This window comes from Colossoma macropomum, unplaced genomic scaffold (assembly GCF_904425465.1).
Source record: "Colossoma macropomum unplaced genomic scaffold, Colossoma_macropomum, whole genome shotgun sequence".
Taxonomy (NCBI): Eukaryota; Metazoa; Chordata; class Actinopteri; order Characiformes; family Serrasalmidae; genus Colossoma; species Colossoma macropomum.
The window spans coordinates 626095-632122 of record NW_023496024.1 but is presented as its reverse complement, the minus strand read 5'-3'; positions in this window follow the sequence as shown (position 1 = coordinate 632122).

Below are 6028 nucleotides of genomic sequence, written 5' to 3'. Positions count from 1 at the left end.
TGCCCAGCTTGGCAAAGTTATCATAAATTAAAGTAATTTACAAAGTAAAGTAATCTGAGACTTGCAGCAATTTTCTGTATAATTATTGTACTAATCATTGTGACTCTATGGACTCATAATTCTTGTCCATATTGTGATCCTTTCATTAGAATGATGCAAAAGAGCCTGGATTCATATGTCCAAACCAGCACTTTTCTCCACTCCTCAGTGGTGGAGTCTGGAAAATGTTTGTTGTTGTTGGAACCACCTGAAGACTGAAAATAGGTTTCCTCTGAGATCTTTAAAAAACGTTGAATAAGGATGGGATTTGCCTGTCTGTGTTGAATTTGAATGGGATGTGCATGTCTGAGTTGAATTGGGATGGGATTTGCCTGGTTGTGTTAAATGAGAAAAGGATTTTCCTGATTGTGTTGAATTGGGATGGACGGGACTAGTTGTCTTTAATTGGGTTGAGGTATGTTGACTGTGCTGTGTTGAACTGAACTGAAAGGAATATACCTGGTTGTATTAAATTCAGATGGAATTTGCCTGCTCATATTGAATTGGGATGGGATTTGCCTGGTGTGTTGAATTCAGAAGGGAATTAGCTGGTTGTATTGAATTTAGATGGGTTTTGGCTGGTTGTATTGAAGTCAGAATGGATTTGGATGGTCGTCCTTCCCACTAAAGACTTTGCATGGTTTTGGCTCACCTGTGTGTGTGGACATGTTTCTTGGTATTCTGTGTAAACCCTTGGAAGAGTTCTATGTGAGAGGTTCTGTCTGAAAGATTTTATAATACATGATTGATTAATAATCAATAAACTAAAATATTAGCTAATTTGAGTATTTGGAGATCTCCTACAAAAGCTAACATTGGGAAGCAGGCTATAGACTGCATGCATTTGGGATATCACCTCTAAAGGGGATGAAGTCAATGAACTCTTGAAACTCACAAAAAAGAAACTGTAGCTGCAAGTTATGGTTGAAAGGAGGGGAATTGTTGGATGACAGTATAAACTATAGACAAGTTAAAAACTAATTAAGAGGGAATTCTGTCAGATGACAGTATAAATTATAGCTGAAGTGAGCTCATGAAAAGGATATAAAAAAGGGGTGCTTCGTGATGATCTTTGCATTGTGGTTGTCCGGGAACCATCTTGCCACTTTAAGCTCAATAAAGGGAAGGGCTTTTCCTTCCTTCCACGAGAACTCAGCGGCTGAAGTCTTTTTATTCTTTTTTGTTCCTTTTTGTCCTTTTTACTTTTTGTTGATATTCTTTTGTTCTTTTAATTCTTTTTGAAGAAGTTAGAGTACAGTTAGTTATCAGGGCAATAGTATAAGAACATATTAAAAGATACTCATATATGTCTAGACCCTGGGCAGAAGGGACAGCTCTTGGTCGCGACAGTTCAGCAAGATGTAATAAAGAAATAAATGCAGTTCACAATGTGAACTCTTCAGCCCAGCAGAAAGAAGCTTCCCTCCTGAATCCTGCAGGTCATTTTCACTGAGGTCCAGATCTCTCAAGCCTGATTTTTTTAACTCTAGAACAGATGCTATGGTTTACACAACTTCAACAAACTACAAATTGCAAGTTTGTAATAAAGACATAAATACAATTCATATTTAGCCATAGATGAGTATTCCTTAGCATAACCCTGATAAATGTGTATTTTTAGATATTAATGCTTATCAAATCAAAATCATGTTGATTGTCACATCACATTACACATTTGCACATGTGAGTGAAAATCTTTGGTGCGTAGCCCCCTTGTGGTAAAACCTCATTTCCAAAAAAGTTGGGACGCTGTGCAAAATGTAAATAAAAACAAAATGCAATGATGTGCAAATCATTAAAACCCTATATATAATTGAAAGTAACATAACAACTGGTGAAACTGTGTTTTATAAAATATATGCCCGTTTTGAATTTGACGCCAACAACACGTTCCAAAAGATTTGGGACGGGGGCAACAAAAGGCTGGAAAAGTTTTGTAATGCTATAAAAACAACTGGTGGTTAACTGACAACAGGTCAGTAACATGATTGGGTGTAAAAAGACCATTCCAGAGAGGCGGAGTCTTTCTGAAGTTCAGATGAGGAGGGGTTCACCACTCTGTGAAAGACTGCACAATCAAATAGTGCAACAATTCAAGGTTAATGTTTCTCAATGTAAAATAGCAAAGAATTTTTGCTTTGCATCATCTATGGGACATAATAACATTAAAAGATTCAGAGAATCTGGAGAAATCTCTGTATGTAAGGCCAAAAAACAGTATTTGGGCCCTCAGGCAACACTGCATTAAAAACAGACATGATTTTGTAGTGGAAATCACTGCATGGGCTCAAAACACTTAGGAAAACCACTGTCAGTGAATACAGTTTGTCGCTGCATCCACAAATGCAAGGTAAAACTAAAACACAAAGAAGAAACCAAATATAAACTGGATCCAGAAATGGTGCCACCTTCTCTGGGCCTGAGCTCATTTAAAATGGACTGAGTTGAAGTGGAAAAGTGTCCTGTGGTCAGACGAATCAACATCTGAAATTCTTTTTGGAAATCATGGACACTGTGTCCTCCGGGATAAAGACCACTCAGCTTATCAGTGCACAGTTCAAAAGCCAGTATTCATGATGGTATAGGGGGGCATTAATGCTGAACGATATATACATGTGTTGGCAACATATGCTGCCATCCAGATGAAGTCTTTTTCAGGGAAGGCCTTGCTTATTTCAACAAGACAATGCCAAACCACATTCTGCATGTATTAAAACAGCATTGCTCTGTATTAAAAGAGTCCAGATGCTAAACTGGCCTGCCAGCAGTCCAGACCTGTCATATGTATAAGACTAAATATACACACATATACACAATATAAACATTAATATACACTAGTATCCAATCTCCAATGTACATCTCCAGTGTACAGTTTGGTACGGTAATAGGTTATGAAATAAAACTATGATATGTACAGTTGTACATATTTCCGTATGTGCGGTTAGTGAGTCTGAGGTAGATAATAAATGAGATGCAGGTACACAGGAGATAGAATACTGATATAGAAATCTTCCAGATTATACAAGATATGGATAGAAGATGTACAACATGTCAATTTATATGTGTAAGTACAGATTTGCTAGATTGAAGGTGCAGTAAGATGAGAGTAAGTCTGTTGAGATGTGGATGAGGTGTGGATTGTCCATGGAGATCACCATGATGATGATTCAGAGGTGCAGTGACAGGCCTATAGACTGATACACCAGCACTACTAGCTGTTCAGCAGCCTGATGACTCGGGGGAAGAAACTGTCTCAGAACCGGCTGGTTCTAGACTTTATGCTTCTGTACCCGCTTGGCAGCTGTGATAAAAGACAGTGGCTTGGGTGGGTGGAGTCCTTTAGAATCCTCCTGGTCTTCCTGAGGCAGCAGCTGGTGTATAAATCCAGGAGGTTTGGGAGCTGGACCCCGGTGATTTGCTGGGCAGTGCAGTTCCCATACTAGGAGGTGATGGAGCCTGTTAAAATGCTCTCCACAGTACATGTGTTAAGTGTTCGGAGGAGGCAGGGGTTCATGTCAAACCTTCGCTGCCTGAGGTGGAAGAGGCACTGTTGTGCCTTATTTGCCACCTGTGTAGTGTGTTTGCCGCCACCTGGCTCCATTGATGGTGATGGGATGTGCACTTTCTCTTGCTTTCCGAAGTCCACTATGAGCTCCTTGGTCTGGTCGACATTAAGAGTCTGACCTCCTCTCTGTAGGCCTCCTCAGTGTCATTGGAGATCAGGCCCACAATCGTGGTGTCATCTGCAAATTTGATGATGACATTGGAGCTGTGTCTGGCTGAGCAGTCGTGGGTGTACAGAGAGCACAAAAGAGGGCTGAGCACACAGCCCTGAGGAGCTCCGGTGTCAAGGGTCAGTAAGGAGGAGGTGTTGCTGCCCATCCTTACCACCTGGCGTCGGCCCATCAGTAAGTTCAGGATCCAGCTGCACAGAGAACTGTTCAGACCCAGATTTCGGAGCTTAATTTTGAGCCTTGAGGGCACGATGGTGTTGAATGCTGAGCTGTAGTCCACAAACAGCATTCTCACATACGGGTTCTTTCTGTCCAGATGGGAGAGGGCAGTGCATATAGTCAGGGCTATTGTGTCATCAGTGGATCTGTTCTGTCTGTAAGCAAACTGCAGTGGGTCCAGAGTAGCAGGTAGTGAGGAGCAGATAAAGTCTCTAACCAGCTTCTCAAAGCAGTTACTTATGATGGAGGTCAGAGCATCCGGGCACCAGTCATTTAGAGTATTAACCCTGGCTGACTTTAAAACTGGCACGTGGCCAGTTTGAAGCATGCAGGAACAACTGAGAGGGAGAGAGAGGGTAAAGATGTCTGTAAACCCTCCTGCCAGCTCATGTGCACATGCTTTGAGGATGCGTCCAGGAATGCTGTCAGGTCTTGCTGCCTTGTGAATGTTAAAGCACTTGAAGGCTCTACATACGTCAGCCACAGAAACGGAGAGGGTGTTTGACTTGCCAATAGCTGGGACAGGGACTCTTTCCGAGAGCGCAGTGTGATTTGACCGTAACACCAGCTTTCCTGCCCCTGCAGCATTTCCCCGGCCAATCAACCCAGATGAATGGCCTCCTGCACCTCTTTCTGCCAGCGCCGGCCTCCTGCACCTTTTTCTGCCAGCGCCGGCCTCCTACACCTCTTTCTGCCAGCGCCGGCCTCCTACACCTCGCTGCCATTACAATTTTAGTGTACATTAAAAAAACAAATAACCACTAGATTACTCAATTACCAATATAATTGATAGTGACAGCCAGTTTTCGATAAAGTTATTAATATGTTAAGAACATAGGTTTGGTTCCTGACTTCTTGCTGAAGCACCAGCCATTGCATGGATTTGTTCTGTTCCATCAGCAGCACACCTGTTTCCGTTTAATGTAGGGTTGGCTGAAGCAGGTACTGGGTGGTAGCTGTCAATAATGAGCTTCCTAAATGAGTGCTTTGGAAACGTTTAAGCTAACACACTCACCGATCAAATCACAATATTTCTTTTATTTGTATTGGTTGTACAGATCGTTACCATTCAGTTCACTGTTCAGCTGTTGACCACAGTAGTGATTAATCATAGCAACTGCAAGAATGAAGTGATTTGAATTCCAGCATTTGGGTAAGGGCCCAACCGATATGAAAACTGTGACTGATACAGTAATGATTGTTAAGAGGCGAGAAATTATGTGAACAGTTAGCAATATTGGTTTGTATTTTATTATATTGTAGTATTTAATATTGTATTTTCTTATATACCAGTTGGTTTTAGTTGAACTGTGCTTTACTTTATACTTCTCAAATGGTCACTCTTCTTAAACTCAAACAACAGAAATTAAAATATTTTTTTCAATAATATTTATTTCATAGTGCAGTCTTTATTACCTCATATTTTAGTTAGTGTTGTTGTGACGTATTATCCCTATGTTAAGAGTTAGGTTTGGATGCAGTTGACATGTTTTTGTAATACTCAGCATGGTAGTATTTTGTGTTAAATTGCCACTTAACCTGTATTATTGTGATGACATGAGCAGATGAGTTTAGCAGTCTTGATCAGTATTGAAAAGTCTGTGGTTTTCTGATGTCAGTTGATTAAAATTTAAAACAAACCAGCTTTATGGCTTCTTTATTGGCAGGAGTTTTGCTGATGAAAGTTTTGTTTAAATTCATTTTTCAAAAAAATTCTGTGTTAAAAACATACAAATTTTCGATAAACATTTTTTAAAAGTTATTTGGTTTTATGTTTTCCTTTTTGAATTCACTTTTTAAAAAAATATTTATAATGAATGATTGTGAATAATTATACTGGATAAGGAGCTGTTACTGACTCTGGAATGGATCCGATGCAGATTCAGCAAGTCAGGGCTGGATCCGCTCCAGAGAGGGCTGCTTGTATCAACTTGAACTTGAACCTTTTCTAAACCGGGTCCATGCCAAATTTGGGCCAGATGTGAAGATAATATGCGTCAATTTAGGGCCAGGTTTAACGGTATTCTTTGCTCATC